A 19,864-nucleotide genomic window follows, 5' to 3' on the forward strand; every position below is an offset into this window, starting at 1 on the left:
TGCTTTCTTCGTATAAATCCTCCAACTCTTTTCTTTGTTTAATGCCTTGGCTACAAATTGGTAGTAGCACTTCTTAAGCTCACAGAACCTTTGTTCTCTTCATATATTCATCCAACACACTTTTGCTTTCTTCGTGCAAATCCTCCACAAGACCTACATTGTTCTTCTCTCACCCAAAGACACCACACAACACCTTACCTTCCATTCCTTCCCTCACAATCGTGCCTTAACCGAAGCCTATCTTCTCTTCTTCTTCCTTTCCTTCTTAACATATGGCTTCCTCAAGTTCTAGAAGAAGGAAAGGAAAGGAACCAATAGTGGCCGAACCACCAATCTATGATACTAAGAAATTTAAGTCTCAATTCCATGAATCAAGGTATTGTAGGATAATGGAATCAAAGAAAGTCATTCCAGAGACGGGGTTCAGACTGAAAGATGGAGAATATCCCATCATGAGAAGAATAGAGGCAGAAAGGAGATGGGAACTTTTTTGTGAACCTCTCACAGACATCAGTTCAGTCATGATAAGGGAATTTTATGCAAATGCTGTGAGGACAAGCAAAGACAACCCTCCCTATAAGAGTTATGTTAGGGGGGTTGAGGTAGATTTTAGCCCACCATCTATTATGAGAGTCCTACAGATAAGGGTGATATCATATGGAGAACCCAGTTTTGAGGAAAGACTGCAGGGTGAGAATGACCCTGATGAGATATTAAATGGGTTGTGTTTTGAAGGCAAGGATTGGAAAAGGGACTCAGAGGGAGCTATAAGCCACTTGAAAAGAATGGATCTCACACCAAAAGTCAAAGGTTTGTATGAGATAGTGAGAAGATCCATCCTCCCTACTACAAATACATTTGAAGTCACAATCAAGAGAGCAATTCTGACCTATTGCATACTTAGGGGAGGAGAAGTCAATGTCCCACAGCTCATCGCGGATAGTATTCAAGAAATAGCTGAGGATACTGGTAAAAGTAGACTTGGTCACCCAAGCACTATTCTGAGGCTGTGAAAAAGAGCTGGAGTACTCTTTGAGGATGAAAATACTGAGAAGGTAAAAGGGAGCAGAGGGATTACCAAGCAAAGCATGGAGGGTGTCACTGATGACACTGACAATCAGCAAGAGAGGAGAGCTCAAGAAAGAAGGAAAAGACCACAAGTGGAGGGGGAACAAGCTCCTGGTGTAATGGACCTGAGCCAATTACAAAGGGCCATTGAAGAAATGTCTCAACAACACATGAGAGCACAGGAGCAATATCTGAGGTAACAAGAGCAATACTTGCAACAACAAGAGCAGTATTTGAAGGATCGTGAGCAACAACTGCATTGGCAGCAGCAAATGATGGAGAATCAAGAAAACTTCCAGCTTCAGATGTTAGATCAACAGAGTGAGTTTCAAGCAAAAATTCTTGAGGGGCAAAAGGAACAATCATCAAACATTCAAGAATCAGTTAATGGATTGTTCCTACGACAGGCTAAGTACAGGGAGTACACCCAAAATCTCTACCAATCGAAAAACATATATCATACAATTGGAGAGCATAGGTATGTGGACAGAATGGAGTATGACATAGCAACTCAAGCAAAGTTGGACTATGTAGTCCATAGCATGCCAGTATTGAACCAACAGATCAAGCCATTTGAGCAATGCCAAGAGTTGATAGATCATCAGAGAGCACTAGCCAATAAACAGACAGCATACATGCAACAAGGATTGAAGGATGATGGGCTCTGGGATCAGGTAGAAAAAATTTGGGATCGAAGGTGCCCTGTTGAAGAACCCGAAGAAAGAAAGAAGAAGAAGAAAGGAGAAAGCAGCAAAGGAAAAGAGCACGACAACTAGAGGTGGTGGAGTTCTTTTTATAGTTTTAACTAAATAAGGATGATGCATATCTGAAACATGATATGCCTCCAAATGTTTTATGTTCTGCATTTTCATATCTTGAGTAGTTTTCTTGTTAGGATTTGCATTATACTTGTTATCACTCATCTGCTTTAAATTCATGTTTTGTCTCCCTTTTTGCATCAATAAGAGAAAATGTTTGAAAAAGAAAGTGATTGTCCAATGTTGTAGGAATTAGAATAAAGATTTGTGGTGGTAATTGTTTGATTAAGATGATAAGCTCAACAATAAATGCTGCATAATAGAATGTTCTTTGTAGTGTGAACTTGGTTGTTGTCATAAAACCTTTTATAAATGAAATTCCCTGGAACATGAAGCAAAGTAAGAAAGAAAAAGAAAAGAAAAGCCAAGAAATGGCAAAGAAACAAATAATAAGGCTAGACACCAATAGCTTGGACCTTAGGACATATGTCTGTGGTGCTTTTTGTACTAGGATATGCTTGGACAATTAGAGCACTAATCAGAGCACTTACACGTCTCAATTCTCAATTTCAGTGTTTAACTTAAATGAAAAACTAATAGTGAAACAGATTTAAACAAATTTCGGCAGAATTTCAGTAGCAATTTAGCATATTTCTCAAATTCACTCAATCAAATCAATATCTATATGAATACAATAGCACATCCATATGAAATAAGTAACAAACAACTTGAGTGCACAATCTAAATTCATCATCATTGATGACAAGTCATCTTATACTAATTTTACAAGCATTTTTCATTAGTTTCATTAGGTTTTATGCATTTTCTTGCACAATAAGTAAGTAATTGGAGTGGATTTTCATGATTATCTTGAATCAATCAAACATCATTCATTTTACATAAAATCATAGGTTTTATGCTAGAATTAATTGATTAATTAAAAGATGCAAAGATCTGGTTATTTTGGTGGGACTTTGATTAGTTGTTTGGTTGCTTGTAGGTGAAGAAGTGATAGAAAGAGGAATTTTTGGCATGCTCTTGAAGTTGGAGCACGCTTTGGACCTTAGGCCACGCTTTCAAAAGCGTGGCCTATGACATTAAAGCGTTGCGCTCAACCAAGGAAGCAAAGGTAGTGTTCTAAAGAGTGAACGCTATGTTCATTATTGCTACCTTTATTGTGACCCCAGGAGCTAACCAAGCAAGGCAAGGCACAACAAGGAGTAGCGCTCAAGAATTGCAATGGAGCGCCCAAGAGAGGAACCAAGCAGCACACACCAAACATGCGCTGGCGAAGGCTCGAAGGGGGGAACCAAGAGGAAAGCTGGGCGCATAAAGACAAGGGGGAGTAGCGCTCAAAAATTCGAGCGTAACGCTCCCTGTTGCTACCTTTCTCATGCTCTCTTGGCCAAGGATAGCTGGGTTCAAAGCTAGCCAAGGAAGGAGCGCTCACAAATTCAAACGTAGCGCTCCCTTTCTTCAACATTTTCGTGCCTCTCATGAAGAGCTAGCCAAGGAAAGCAACGCTCACCCAGGGAAGCAAATGAATGTAGTGCTCAAAGAGTGAGCGAAACGTTCACTTAGTGAACGCTATGGACAAGGAGGCTTATCTCACCAAGGCTAAGTGAATGTAACGTTCACTATACCAAATGGAGCGCTCCCCTGGGAGCTGACCCATGCCTCCAACTAAATTGAACCAAGGCCAACCGGACCTATCTCTCTTCAAATCCAAAAACCAAAAGGCCAACTCCAAGCTTTGAAGATCAAAATAGAAAGTGTATAAATAGGATTAAGTTTGATTTGTAAAGGACCTTTTTTTATCATTTTTAGTTTTACCTTTAGCTCATTTTTAGTTTTCACTTTGGAATTTTCATTTGGGATTGGGGAATTTGGATATAGTTTTCTTTCTGCATTTTTCTTTCTTCTGCAACTTTTACTTTCTGTTCTTGGAATTGGAATTGAGATTGAAGAGCTCCATTGATTCTAAATCTGAGAATCATCTTTCACTCTTCTTTTCAATTTTTCTAAGAATTGGATCTGAGTTTAGTTTTTTGTTTTCATTTTCTTCTTCTACAAATTCTACTTTGGGTTTTTGAATTGAGATTGAAGAATTCCATTGAATCTGGATCTGAGAATCATCTTTGCTTTTCTTTCATATAGTTTTGGGAATTGGAGAATTGGATCTAAGTTTCATTTATTGTTTTCTTTTTCATTTCTTCTGCAATTACTTTTCTGCTTGATCAAGAGAGTAATTGAGATCTAGATTTTGTTTCTAATCTCATTTCTCTTCTTCAATCTTCAAGTTCTCTTTAGGATTTCATAAGTGATTTAGGTTTTCTTGCTGTTTTGATTCGTCAAGCAATTTTACATTTTTGTTTGGCTGCTGAGCTGAATTCCTTCATCTCACAGCTTTCTGATCTTCTTTAATTTACATTTTCTTGTTGAATTCTGAATCCCAGTACCCAAATCTCTTTTACTCTTCAAGCAATTTACATTTCTTAGCAATTTAGATTCAGCAAATTTACATTTCTTGTACTTTAAGTTTCTGCAATTTACTTTTCTTGCAATTTAAGTTTCAGGTCTTTTACTTTCTTGTTCTTTAAGTTACTTGTAATTTACCTCTTCTGCACTTTATTATTCTGCTCAATTTATCTTCTACACCTTTATTTGCTTGCAATTTAGCTTCAGTCAATCAAAATCACTCAAATCTTCAAATATTCGCTTTACTACATTTATCACCTAACTAAAATTGCTCAATCCATCAATCCCTGTGGGATCGACCTCACTCTTGTGAGTTATTACTACTTGATGCGACGTGGTATACTTGCCGGTGAGTTTGTGTGGAATCGTTTTTCCACCCATCAATCATCATTGCACAAACTAAATTCACATAACAGCAGCAGTTCACAATTCGCTTCAGAAAAGAAGAAAATCATTATCATCTAATCACAGATTCACAAAAATTCAAACAACATTCATGATCATTCAACAAATAATTAACAAAAATTTATTCCAAACACATTCAAAACAGCAAATTTTCCTAGACCTAATTCCTCTACAAACTATGTTCAGCCTACCTAACAACCTAGAATCCACTACAACATGCATATCTAACTAAGCAGTAAATGACCTGGGAATGTAGAATCAGAACAGGGGAAAGGGGACAGGAAGAAATGGTGGTGAGGCAGCAGCGTCGGCCGCAAATGACTCTCTTCCTTTCCCGTCGTTCTTCCTCTTCTCCTCTGGTGGTGGCATTCATGGCAGGAACCCCTGACAGAACCGGCACTAGCTTCAAAAGTGCTGCTGAGATAGCAAACCCTAATGGAAGAGAAGCGGAATTTGAGTAGTAGTAGTGGCGCTAGTGGCTTTGGCCGCAAGGACGCGACATCGATTCACCTCCAACGACAGTAAGCTCGACTGACGGCAATTGGGTGCGGCAGCGGTGACAGAATCGGCTTCCCTTCTCTTAGGCGCTTAACTGGCTTCCGTCAATCTCTCTGTCAGCGTCGCTCTCCCTTTCTCCTTCGAGCTCAACGGTAGCAAAACTAACGGCGGCGGCGGCAACGCATGGCAGCAATGAGGACGAACGGCGTGAACGACTCCGTCGATCTCTCTCTCTTTGCGGTTTGGCTTCTCTCTCCTTCTCCCCCATGGTGATTCGACGGTGGCTCTAGTGGCAGTGATGCACACCGCGCCGTCTCCCTCTTCCCCCTCCTTCTTCCCTCGCGGCTACCTCATTTTCTGATTCGGTCCCCCCTCGAGCCCCCCCGCCCCCTTTCTTTCTTTCCTTTCATAGTTTTATGAAATTAGGTTACAATTTAGGTTTTAATTTAGGAATTTTAAATTTAGGATAAAATATATATAAATAATATAATAATTTTATAAAATTTTTAAAATAAATAAATAATTTAAAATTTAAATTTAATACTGTAAAGATTATTTTTAAAATATATAAAATTTTATTCATCAATACATCAATGAGTTTAAATAATTATTTTTAATTTAAATTATAAAATAAACATATTAATCACATTTTATAAAATATAATTTTTTATTATTTTTTTATTACCAAAATTTTAATTTCAATTTATATAAAACAACTAATTATAATAAAAATTGTACATAAACATTAATTAACTTAAACTTAAAGTATTTATAAAAATCAATTTAATCATTCCAAATAAATTAATCTCTTAGAGCACAATTTAATAAAATAAACTATAATTTATTCATAATAAAAAATTATTTAGATTAAATTATACAATACTTCCATTACTAAATTTTAATTTCAAATCATATGAAATAACCAATTATAAAAAGTTACACAAAAATTATATAAACAAATTTTTTTACTCTCAAATTGTTTAACATTTTGAAATAATTTTTTTGTTATAAAATATACTTACATTTTGTGACAAACTAAGTAACTTGTTACAAACAATGTTGAATTTTGTGACAAATTAATTTTTTGTTACAAAATAATTGAAGGTTTTGAAACAAAAAAATATTTTGTTACAAAATATTTTAAATTTTTGCAACGCCTTTATCTTTGTTACAAAATATGTAACAGAACAACAGTTCGTTACAAAAACTAACAAAATTTGTAAGAAACAAAATCGGGTTGTTACAAAATATTAGCATGTTTTGTAACAACTTGTAATGTTATTACAAAACATTATTCTTCTGTAACAATCACCAATTATTATTACAAAATTTTTTTTTGTAACAACTTTAAATTTGATACAAAGTTTTTGTTACAAATATTCCATTTTCTTGTAGTGATTCTTTGTGTTCCTTCCACTTTTGCATGCTTCCTTTCCATCCTCTAAGTCATTTCTGCCCTATAAACCTGAGATCACTCAACAAACACATCACGGCATCGAATGGTAATAAGAGAGGATTAAGAATTAGAATTTTTAAGGCCTAGGAAGCATGTTTGCATTCTTAAGCACAAATTAGGAAGGAATCACAAAAGTATGCAATTTACATGAATAAGTGTGAGAATAGTTGACAAAATCTACTCAATTCAATCCAAAATATACCATAAAATAGTGGTTTACCAATCTTCGAGCGAGGTACTCAGAGGGAAATTCTTAGGACCGAACCGATGCAAGGACCTCGAGATGGAAGCTCGGATGCTGGTACAAGCAATGTAGGTCAATACTACAGGTCTATGACACTTACTGATTTCCACAAGAGTGGTCCACCTCAATTTAATGGAAATGCCAATGCATTGGAGGCTGATCGATGGTTTCGAGATGTGGAGAGGTTTTTGTACACTCAGCACGTTCCTGAAGTACAATTAGTGGAAATAGTGACCTACATGTTGGAGGGAGATGCTCAAAAATGGTGGTAGGAGTTATATCATACTTTGTAGATGGAGTTAACTGATATCCCTTGGAATATATTCAAAATAGAATTTTGTGGGAAATATTTCTTGTATGCACTTCGCACTGCAAAGGAGTTGGAGTTAATGCAGCTAAAGCAAAGGAATATGTCCATTGCTGACTATACCCGTGAATTCGACAACCTGTGCTGTTTCTCAAAAGTTTGTCAAGGAAATCCAACCGACTATGAGGAGTGGATGTGTGCTCAATATGAGAAAGAACTTAAGAGAGACATTTTTAACTACGTGTATCCGCAAAGGTTAACGAATTTCACTGAATTAGTCAAGCAGAGTCAATTCGCAGAAGATTATTCCATAAAGCGGGTGATGCTACAGGAAGGCTATGGAGAGACTGCTCCAGATGGGCCGCATAGGGCCGGGCTATATGTATGTTACAAGTGTGGGAAGCCGGGGCATATGGCTCGAGACTGTCCACACAGGAAACGCCAGAATGCATCCGAATCCGATTCTCAGACCCGAGGTAACCATAAACTAGCAGTTGAATTTCGAACTTCCTTGCATATCATTAATATGTGATATTCATTCGTAATATATGACACGTGTTGATAATCGTAAAGCCCAAGTCGATGATTAACTTAGAAGGATAGATCAGTTTGAAGTAATGTTAGGTTTAAAATAGATAAGAGTCAGAGATGAAGATATTCCGAAAACCGCTTTCAGGACGCGTTATGGTCATTATGAGTATACGGTGATGTCTTTTGGATTAACCTGTGCTCCGGTAGTATTCATGGATTATATGAACAGGATTTTTCGGCCGTACCTGGACAAGTTTGTTATTGTCTTTATTGATGATATTCTCATTTACTCTAAGATTGAGGAGGAGTATGTTGATCACTTACAAACTGTGTTGCAAATTCTGAGAAACAGGAAGTTATATGCTAAGTTATCTAAATGCGAATTCTGGAAAAGTGAGGTGAAGTTTCTCGGTCACGTGGTGAGTAAGCAAGGAATAGCTGTGGATCCTGCTAAGGTGGAAGCAGTGATGAATTGGGAGCGACCAACTTCAGTGACAGAGTTCCGGAGTTTTCTAGGTTTGGCGGAGTATTACCGAAGATTCATTAAGGAATTTTCACAACTTGCCTTACCTTTAACTAAGTTGACTAGGAAGGATACGCCTTTTGTTTGGACTTCGGAGTGTGAAAAGAGTTTTCAAGCATTGAAGCAAAGATTGACCACTACACCCATGTTGGTATTGTTTGAGCCAAGTGAATCGTTTGAAGTGTACTGTGATGCATCATTAAAGGGTTTGGGGTGCATTATGATGCAGGACCAGAATGTTGTAGCATACGCCTCACGACAATTAAGGCCGCATGAGATAAACTATCCGACTCACGACTTAGAACTTGCTGCTGTTGTATTTGCTCTGAAAATCTGGAGGCATTATCTCTATGGCGTTAAGTTTCACGTTTTCTCAGATCATAAGAGTTTGAAGTATCTATTTGCATAGAAAGATTGAATATATGTCAGAGGAGGTGGATGGAACTTCTGAAAGACTATGATTTCGAATTGAATTACCATCCAGGAAAAGCAAACGTTGTGGCGGATGCCTTGAGTCGGAAATCTTTATATGCAGCTTGGATGATGTTGGAGAAGAAGAGTTACTAAAGGCATTTCAAGGTTTGAACCTGGGAGTTAAGAAAGAATATGGAATTCTATGTTTGAGTCGGTTGTAAATTTTAAGTGACTTTAAATCAGAACTTCTGAAGGCTCATCAAGATGGTGAAGCGTTATGTAGGGTATTGCCAGCAATTGAACAGGGAAGATAGTGGAGAATGTCAGAAGGTAAGGATGATTTATGGAGGTTCAAGGACCGGATTATTGTGCCAGATGTCAGAGACCTGCGACAAGTTATCTTGAAGGAAGCTCATAAGAGCGGGTTTTCAATCCATCCAGGAAGTACCAAAATGTATCAAGATTTGAAAGCGATGTTCTGGTAGCCAGGGATGAAGAATGATGTGGCATTCCATGTATCTAAATGTTTAACGTGACAGAAGATTAAGATAGAGCATCAGAGACCATCAGGAACCCTTCAACCTTTAGAGATTCCACAATGGAAATGGGAGAGTATTACAATAGATTTTAAGACAGGTTTGCCTAGTGATGACAAGTCATCTTAGCCTAGTTTCACTAGCCTTTTTCTTTTGTTTTCAATTGATTTTATGCACTTTCTTAAGCCATAAGCAAGCCAATTGGGTAGATTTCCATGTTTCCTTTGATTCAATCAACCATGGATGAATTCATGCACTTTCATGAGATTTTTATGCTATAATTGTCATATATTATGAAAGAAACACAATCTCATGATTTGGGGCATAGCTTTGATTGTTTTGATTGATTGATGATAGGTGAAAAGAGTTTTGAAGAAGGTTGAAGAAAGAAGGAATGGCTAGGAGCAAGAGAGAACAAAAAGTTTGAGCCAAAGTTTGCCTCAAACTTTAGCTCAAACTTTTGGAAGAATTGAAAACACCCCAGAGGAAAAAAGCTTGAGCCAACGTTTGCCTCAAACTTTTTGGAAAACATTGGCGCCACACTTGCACACCCTGGAGGAGAAAAGCTTGCGCCAACGTTTGCCTCAAGCTTTTTGGCAAACGTTGGCGCCACACAATTACACAAGGGGACAAAGTTTGAGCAAAAGTTTGACCTCAAACTTTAGCCCAAACGTTGGTAGCAGCAAGTGAAGCCATCTGGTATAAAAAGTTTGAGTAAAAGTTTGCCTCAAACTTTTACTCAAACTTTTATGATTCTTGACCCGGTTCACAATGGGTTTCTCTCCAACTCCAAGAGCAATCAACAGAGACTCTTATCAACCCAATTCCATCAAGAGCAAAGGCCCAATTCAAGGCTTGAAGACCATTTGAAGAAAGTGTATAAATAGCTTAGGATTTAAGTTTTAAAGGAGAGCTTTTCTTTGGAGAGAATTTTGGAACACTTACAGAGAGCTCACCTTTACATTTTTGAATTGTTGCTTTAGAATTCTAGAGAATTGGGAAGGAGAATTGATCTCTCTTCTTCCTTGTTCTTGCTCAGCACTCTTTACTTTTCTTGTTTTGGATCTTGGGTAGAGAATTGAAGAAATTCTGTTTCAATCTCACCTTGGGATCTTGTTTAATTTTCAGCATTGAGTTTCCATTTCTGTTAATTGCTTTTTCTTCTACTTTCTCTGCAATTTACATCTCTTCATTTCCTCTGCAATTGTTCTTGCTGGATCTAGGAAGGCAGTGAGATCTAGACTTGGCTATCTAGTCTCTAGAGTCCTAAGATCTACAGCTTTCAATTTCAATTTTCTTGTTTCGTTGCTACATCAAGCTTATTTTCATTTTCATTCAAGATCCGGTTTAATTGAGTCCATTATTTACAATTCTGTTTGTTGAATTTTTCTTTTCCTTGTTTAATTTCTGCAAATCCAATTCCCAATTCCCTTTACAATTCAAGCCATTTACATTTCTTGCACTTTAAGATTCTGCAATTTACATTTCTTGCGTTCTAAGTTTCTGCCATTTAATTTCTTGTTCTTTAAGATTCAGCACTTTATTTTCTGTTCTCTTTAATTTCATGCAATTTACCCATTCTCTTTACTTTCCATGCAATTTAAATTCTGTTAATCACAAACCACTCAACCAAATCTTGATTCGCTTGACTAAATCAACCACTAAACTGAAATTGCTCAATCCTTCAATCCCTGTGGGATCGACCTCACTCCCGTGAGTTATTATTACTTGATACGACCCGGTGCACTTGCCGGTTAGTTTTGTGTGTTTGGAATTCGTTTTCCGAAAATACACATCACCTAGGACTCGGACTTGTGACGCTATTTGGGCGGTTGTGCACCGACTGACAAAATCAGCTCATTTTCACCCCATCCAAACAAGTTGTGCAATGGGAAGAATTGGCTCGAATGTACATTAAAGAGATTGTCAGATTGCACGGCGTGCCTTCCACCATTATATCCAACAGAGATCCCCGTTTCATATCAAGGTTCTGAGGAGCCTTTCAGCGTGCATTTGAGACTTAATTAAGTTTGAGTACTGCGTACTACCCACAAACAGATGGTCAATCAGAGGGAACTATCCATACCTTGGAGGATATGCTAAGGGCTTGTGTTTTGCACCAGCCGGCGAGCTGGGATAAGTATATGTCATTAGGGAGTTTGCTTATAATAATAGCTACCATGTGAACATTGGAATGGCTCCATATCAGGCTTTGTAGGGTAGAAAATGTTAATCCCCGCTATGTTGGTATGAAACTGGAGAAAGAAGTTTATTAGGGCACGAGATAATAGCTAAAACTACTGAGTAGATAAAGAAAATTCGTAGCCGAATGCTTATAGCCCAAAGCTGTTAGAAGAGCTATGCTGATCAAAGGTGAAAGCCTTTAGAATTTGAAGAAGGGGAGCATGTCTTTCTGAAGGTTACACTAACTACTGGAGTGGGAAGAGCTATTTAGACTAAGAAACTGAACCCGCATTATATTGGACCATTCGAGATCCTGAAAAGAATTGGATCGGTGGCTTATAGAATGACTTTATTGCCATATCCTTCAAACTTGCATGATGTGTTTCATGTGTCACAGCTTCGGAAGTATACCCCTGACACAAGTCATGTTCTGGAACCGGAACCGACTCAAGCGAGAGAAGATCTAACACTTCCAGTGATCCCGGTGAGAATTGATGACACTAGCAAAAGATTGCTCAGAAAAGAAGTATCACTGGTAAAAGTAGCTTGGAGTCGATCTGGTATTGAGGAACATACTTGGGAACTCAAATCAGATATGCAGAAAGACTACCCACATTTTTTTACAGGTAACCGAATTCGAATTTTGAGGGAAAAATTCTTTGTTAGGTGAGTAGCATGTAAACCCTGTTAAATTAGTAAATAATTATCCAATAAATTCATTTTTAATAAAGAAAATTAGGAATGTGAATATTATATTAAATTAGGATAGAGCTCATCAAAATGAGAATTTTGACACTAATTCCGAAGAAATCGGCCCAAGATTGGACCGAACGGGTTGAACAGGTTGAACCGGGCCTGTGTGCCCAACTGGACCAACCTTTAAATGAGCCAAAGCTCATTTTTCTTCTCCAAAATACAGCAAAAGCAGAGCTGGACACAACGAGGAGAAGAGAAGGGCGTGAAACCCTTGCGACAACTTTCAAATGCCGTAACTTTCCAATCCGAGCTCCGATCGCTGCACCGTTTACGGCCATGCGACCACCGTGTCGAGCTCCTACATTTCTACCAGAACAATTTCATAGGTAACTCATTTTATTATTCTCAGCCACTTCTTCCCCCAATTTTCGAAAATCGAGTGCAGGTATTGAATTTCTTTGTTCTTTGATCTTTTAGGATCTAATTAGCTTGAGAAAAACGTTCACTCTTACTTATGTGAAGCTTGGGTAAGGTGAGAATATTATAAATCCTATTTAATTTTCTGAATTTATGTTTTGGGTATTAAATTGGGTATATATGTGTCATGAATGTGTATTAGGTTGAGAATAAATAATTGGAGCTTGAAATTTTAGACGTTGGAATTTTGGTGGAGGCTGGGCATTAGTATTTTGTTGAGCTTTAGGTCTGTGTTTGTGTTGGGTGAATTGCTTTGGTCACTACGTGAGAATCGGTCAAGGTATGGTTTAGGTTTCTTGCATTTAATATATAATGTTCTATGAAAACTTAGGCTAGATGACCATAGGATTGGTTGGAATGTATGTGCATGTATATTGTTTAATAGCTAGCTAATAAATATGTTTGATTGGTGTTGCTGGTTGGTAGATAGCTTAGCGTGGATTATTTTAGTCATTTGAGGTCATAAGCATATAAGTTTAGGATTGGTAACCCATGGTTTTGGTGGTTGAATTTGAGAAGTGTTTGTGTAATTATGGTTGGTATGAGACATGATTTGTTATGGTGGTTGTTGTGCTAATGAAGAAGGACATATTGTGTTGGAAAGTGTAGGTTTGATGATTAATCGCTTAGGAATTGTTTTGATTGAAATTGAGGTTTGAAAGTTGGCAAAGGTTGGTTTTTGGGCCGAACTTCGGCGGGCTATAACTTGGCTTCCGGGTGAAAAATATTTTAAATCGAAGGAGTTATGGATGTTGGAAGATTATACTTCAAAACTGGTTTTGTTCACAATTCTGCAGCTTTGCTACTGAATCTGTTATTTTTTTAAAAGAACCTATGTCCACGCGTAAGCGTGACATACATGAGGTACTCACTTATGCATACACGTGACAAGGGGACGCACGCACGAGCTGCATTTTTACATTCTCACGCGTACGCATGGCCCCTATTTCAAAAAACATGGTTTTCTGAATTTTAAACCACACTTCAAGCTTCTAAACCTCTATTTTTATTCTTTTAGTCATTAATAATAGTATTAAACCTGATAATTGGATGAAGTTAGGAAATGGGGATAACTTGGAGATGAAGTAAAGCTGAAAAGTGATGAACCGATTATGAAATGTTACGGATGATCATGTATGATACTTAGCTTGAATGATTAAATGATATGAGATACGACATTTCCTGGATAAAGTATCGTGGCTTGCCACCATGTGTACCAGGTTGAAAACTCGATACTCTGCTGACCCTACGATGCAAGGGTGACCGGGCACTTATAAATTTCCGGGAATGTTGACCCCCCATTGAGCAATATTGATTATTTGAGAAAAAGCTATGCATAGACTCTTGGGGATGCATGATGCACCACTATTTCATGGTACATCTTTTGCTTAATTGAGTGGATTCTATCCACTATCCTCACATTTATTCATAGAATTCGCATGTTTTACACTTTCCTTCCTGATTTTGTGCTATGATTGAAAACATACTTTTTTTGCCTTAATTTTGCTATGTTTAATCCTCTCTTATTAGCATTCGATGTCGTGATATGTTTTTTAAGTGTTTTTAGGATTTATAGGGCAGGAATGGCTTAGAGGATGGAAAGGAAGCATGCAAAAGTGGAAGGAATACAAGAAATTGAAGAAATTGCTAAGCTGTCAAGCATGACCTCTTTGAACTAAATTGATCATAACTTGAGCTACAGATATCCGAATGAGGCGGTTCTAGTTGCGTTGGAAAGCTAACATCCGGGACTTCAAAATGATATGCAATTTGCCATAGTTGCCATGCAGTTAGGCGACGCGCATGATACACGAAAACTTGTCTCTCAAAAAATTTCCCTTCGGCAAGTATACCGAATTGTCGTCAAGTAAAAACTCACAATAGAGTGAGGACGAATCCCACAGGGATTGATTGGTCAAGCAACTTTAATTAGAGGAATGTTCTAGTTGAGCTTAGCAGAAATTGAGTTGAGAAATTGCAGAAAATTAAATGGCGAGAAAGTGAATAACAAAAAATGTAAGTGCTGGAAATAAATGGCGGAATGTAAATTGCAGAATCTTAAATGGGGATTTGGGGAGATGAGCATAAAAGTAAATGGCAGAAGGTAAAGAGAATGGGTAAGATCAGAAATGGGAGATTCATTGGGCTTAGGAGATGTTGCATTCTATGGATCAAGTTCATTCTCATCTCTTCCTCAATCAATGCATTCATTGATCTCCTTGGCAATCTTAAGTGATTGGATCCCAATTCCTTGGCAACCCAATCTCTCTAAGCTTGAACAATTGCCCAATTCCTTGATTTAATTTCTCATGGGAAGAGATGTAGTATGGTCACTAATTATACCACATGTATTTCCAAATCAAAGTGTTGGTAGGATTATATGTCACTATATCCATCCAAACCCCAATTTGGTCCAACATGAGAAAGCAATTCAAGCATGATCTCCTCATTCCTTTTCCAAGGCTCAGAGGATATCCAATTATGGAGAGTTTCTTTTCCAAGACAACTAACCAATTAATTTAAGATCGAAAGCTTTCTAGTAAATGAAGAGAAAAGAAAGAAGAAGAAGAATGAAAACTATAATTGATCCATCAAATTACAACAGAGCTCCCTAACCAATGAAGAGGGTTTTAGTTATTCATAGCTCTGGAAATGGAAGATGATAGAGAAGAGTGCATTCTGAAATTAAACTAGAAGTTTGATGCCAGGGCATTTTGGCCAGTTTCACTGACCTTTTCTTTACTGTTTTTAGGTTAGTTTCATGCATTTCTTTAGGAAATAAGCTAGTTTTGGGTAAATATTCACTTATGCCTTGACTCAAGCATACATTGTGCATTTTACATAATTTCATGAGGATTTTGCATGAGTTTAGTGACAAATATTATGTTGCATTACTCATGACTTGGACTAGAACTTTGATGCACTTTATTGCTTGATTTCAGGACCAAAAAGGAAGCAAGAAAAGGGGAGGTAACTTGCAAGATTAATGAGAAAAGTGATTGCCAATAACATTCTCAAAAAGCCATCAATGCCCACGTTAGAGAGTCACGTTAACTAAGTTAACGTGAACTCTAACGTGGAGAAGAGAAGTTGAGCCAACGTTAGTGACACTTAACATTGTCACTAACGTAGGCAATTACTCCTAAGTGGCCACGTTAGAAGCCACGTTAACCTAGTTAACGTGGCCTCTAACGTTAACGGGGGAAGAGAAGCCAACGTTAGTGACACTCAACATTGTCACTAACGTTGGCCTATGGTGCAAAGTACCACGTTAACTCCCATGTTAACTTGGTTAACGTGGGAACTAACGTAAAGGATGAAGAGTTGTCGACAACGTTAGTGACACTCAACATTGTCACTAACGTTGAAGCAACCACACAACCCCCAAGAGTCACGTTAACCTCCACGATAACTTAGTTAACGTGGAAGCTAACGATGAGGGATGAAGGATGAGCCAACGTTAGTGACACTCAACATTGTCACTAACGTTGGGATGGCTAAAGAGGGCTACGTTAGAGGCCACGTTAACCTAGTTAATGTGGACTCTAACGTGAGACCCAGGGGCACATTGGAACGTTAGTGACAATGTTGAGTGTCACTAACGTTCTCGAAGGTTGGCAAGGACCACGTTAGAAGCCACGTTAACCTAGTTAACGTGGGCTTTAACGTGAAACAAGAAGGGGCACACTGAAATGTTAGTGACAATGTTGAGTGTCACTAACGTTCTCGAAGGATTAACAAGGCAACGTTAAAAGCCACGTTAACCTAGTTAACGTGGGTTTTAACGTAAGGCAAACGGGTGCATTGGAACGTTAGTGACAATGTTAAGTGTCACTAACGTTCTCGAACTTATATTCTCACTAAATATTAACACCCCTAACGTCCTGAGCTGAAGCCTCTGCCCACTTAGCACTTTCTCTCTGCAAGTAAAGCCAAGCCCAAATGAAGAAAAGAACTGCTTCAAACTCAAGATCCAAAGGCCCAAGACTTGAAGAGTAAACTAGAAGCTGAGAAGAGTAGTATATATAGGAGTAGCTTTGAATTGTAAAGAGTTCTGGAAGCTATGGGAAAAAGGAGAACTACTCTCTGTATTTTACTTTCTTTGCAATTTCTAGTTTTATGATGTATTCTCCATCTTTGTTTCCATTTTCAAGAGCTATGAACAACTAAACCCCATTCATTGGGTTAGGGAGCTCTGTTGTAATTTGATGGATCAATACTAATCTTCATTATTCTTCTTCTATCTTTCCTCTTGATTTTACTTGAAAGCTTTCGATCTTCATCCAATTGAGTAGTTATCTTGGAAGAGAAGCTATTCAAACTTGGATCTCTTTTGAACCTTGGAAGAGGAATGAAGAGATCAAGCTAGAAATGCTTTCTCATGCTGGACCAAATTGGGTTTGGATGGGTATGTGACTATAACCCTCTCAATACTTGGTTTGGGAAATGCATGTGGTATAATCAGTGACCATACTTCATCTCTTCTCATGAGCAATTGACCAAGGAATTGGCTATTGATCAAGATTCGAGAGATTGAATTGCAAGAAATTATAATTCAATCACTTAAGATTGCCAAGGAGATCAATGAGTGCATTGATTGAAGAAGAGATGAAAATGAACTTGATCCGGAGAGTTGCAACATCTCCTAAGCCCAATGAAATCCCCATCTCTGATCTTACCCATTCTCTTTAATTTCTGCCATTTACTTTTATGAGCAAATCCCCCCATTCCCATTTACAATTCTGCAATTTATTTTCAGTCATTTACTTCCAGTCCTTTAGTTCTAGCATTTACTTTTCTGTTATTTACATTCCCGCCATTTTATTTTCTGTAACTCTCAACCCAAATCCTGGATTCGCTCAACTAGAACATTCCTCTAATTAAAGTTGCTTGATCAATCAATCCCTGTGGGATTCGACCTCACTCTATTGTGAGTTTTTACTTGACGACAACTTCGGTACACTTGCCGAAGGGAGATTTGTTGAAAGACAAGTTTTCCGTGCATCAAGTTTATGGCGCCGTTGCCGGGGATTGATTGTGCATCAACAATGATTAGATTGGAAGATCACTAGATTGAGCATTTTATTTTGTGAATTTCATTTTCTGTTTGAGTGATTTACTTTTTGTTTTAGTTAAACTTCTTCCCTTCTCCCTCTACTCTTTTGTTTTTCTTTGTTATTTTCAATTCTGTTTGCTAACCCACTAACTGTTTGATATATTGCATCACCCACAACTAACAGCAATTCTGACACAAATACTGTCTGCACCTATTTTCTCTGCTTGTACTTGTTGGTTGTATGACATGGAGAAGAAGCGGGGCTTCAACTTCCTTTCATTCTGAACCGGAGAGAACCTTCCTTAGACTAAGGAGGGAGGCAAAAGAAAAACGAGTAGTTGGTGCTGAAGAAGAGGAGGAACACTTTGAGGAATACTTTGAACCTAACATGGAAGAAAACATGGAAAATCATCATGAAGAAGAGACTCACAACCATGGCAGAGGAGGTGGAGCAAATCATGCTGGGGAGGATAGAAGAGTTTTGGGCTCTTACATCAATCCAAACCCAGGCAATTGTGGAAGTAGCATCCAAAAGCCAACAATCCATGCCAACAAATTTGAACTTAAACCACAGCTCATCACCCTTGTTCAGAACAACTGTTTGTTTGGAGGAAGTGTTCAAGAAGACCCCAATCAACATTTAACCACCTTCCTGAGAATATGTGACACAGTGAAGTCTAATGGTGTTCATCCTGACGCCTATAGACTGCTCTTATTTCCCTTCTCACTCAGGGACAAGGCAGCCAAGTGGTTGGAATCCTTCCCAAGGGAGAGCTTGACAACTTGGGAAGATGTGGTGAACAAATTCTTAGCAAGATTCTACCCTCCTCAACGAATCAATAGGCTGAGAGCTGAGGTTCAAACTTTCAGGCAACAAGATGGTGAGACTCTATATGAAGCATGGGAAAGGTTCAAGGACTTAACAAGGAGGTGTCCACCTGACATGTTCAACGAATGGGTCCAGCTGCACATTTTCTATGAAGGGCTCTCTTATGAGTCAAAGAAGGCAGTAGACCATTCATCTAGAGGATCCTTGAACAAGAAAAAGACCATTGAGGAAGCCATAGATGTTATGGAAATAGTAGCAGAAAATAACTACTTCTATGCTTCCGAAAGAGGGAACACAAGAGGAGTGATGGAGCTAAACAATGTAGATGCTCTGTTGGCCCAAAACAAGCTCATTACCCAGCAGCTGGCTGACCTCACCAAGAAGATGGAGAGGAACCAAGTAGCAGCAATCTCCACTTAATCAACAACACAAGAAGGAGTAAACGAAGAAACAGAGGGGAGTCAAGAGCAAGCCAACTACATTGGGAATTCACCAAGGAAAAACTATGATCCATACTCCAAGACATACAATCCTGGATGGAGAAACCACCCAAACTTTGGGTGGGGAAGTGAGCAAGATCAAAACCAAGACCAGAGACGTTACAACTCCAACAACAATGCAACTCACCAGCAATTCACCCAGAGGACATCTCAACACCCCCACAACAACACTTCTCCACATCCTTATCAAAACCAAAACAGCACATCTGCTCCGAACCACTCATCAATTGATGACAAGCTCTCTAAGATTGAAACCTTCATTGAAGGATTATGCAGAGACATTTAAGACAGTAAAGCATTCAGAGAGGAAGTGCAGTCAAACATGCAGAATCAAAATGCTACCATCACAAAACTGGAAACACAAATCAGCTATCTGTTTAAGCAACTTCCTAACCACAATTTTTGCTATGATGCCCATTCAAGCAAAAGGGAGGAGTGTCAAGCTATCACACTTAGGAGTGGGAAGGAACTTAAGGAACATAAACCACAAGAAGAAGGCTCAAATGAAAAGGGAGAAGAGCAAGATGGAATGCAACCCCCCACGCTAAGTCTGCAGAAAGAAAAGAAGATACCCCAACTAAACATCTCAAGAGCTCCATACCCCCAGCTATTGAAGAAAAAGGAAGATGACAACTAATTCTTGAGATTTTTGGAAATCTTCAAGAAACTACAAATCAACATACCATTTGCCGAAGCCATAGAACAAATGCCACTTTATGCCAAGTTTTTGAAGGAGCTAATGACTAAGAAGAGAAGTTGGAAGAACAATGAAACTGTGATACTAATTGAAGAGTGCAGTGCTATCATTCAGCATAAACTACCTCAGAAACTGAAGGATCCTGGGAGTTTTCAGATCCTTTGCATTATAGGAGAAATCACAGTAGAAAAAGCTCTTTGTGACTTA

The 19,864-nt window shown here is 38.3% G+C and overlaps 1 non-coding gene across 1 annotated transcript; it reads right to left on the reverse strand.

The window, feature by feature from the left end:
- Positions 1–18,472: 18,472 nt before the first annotated feature.
- LOC112760331 (small nucleolar RNA R71) lies at positions 18,473–18,576 on the reverse strand. The gene has a single exon (XR_003180777.1). It is a non-coding gene; the product is annotated as a small nucleolar RNA R71 (small nucleolar RNA).
- Between the last annotated feature and the right edge of the window lie 1,288 nt (positions 18,577–19,864).

The sequence above is a fragment of the Arachis hypogaea genome, chromosome 16, assembly GCF_003086295.3.
Source record: "Arachis hypogaea cultivar Tifrunner chromosome 16, arahy.Tifrunner.gnm2.J5K5, whole genome shotgun sequence".
NCBI lineage: Eukaryota > Viridiplantae > Streptophyta > Magnoliopsida > Fabales > Fabaceae > Arachis > Arachis hypogaea.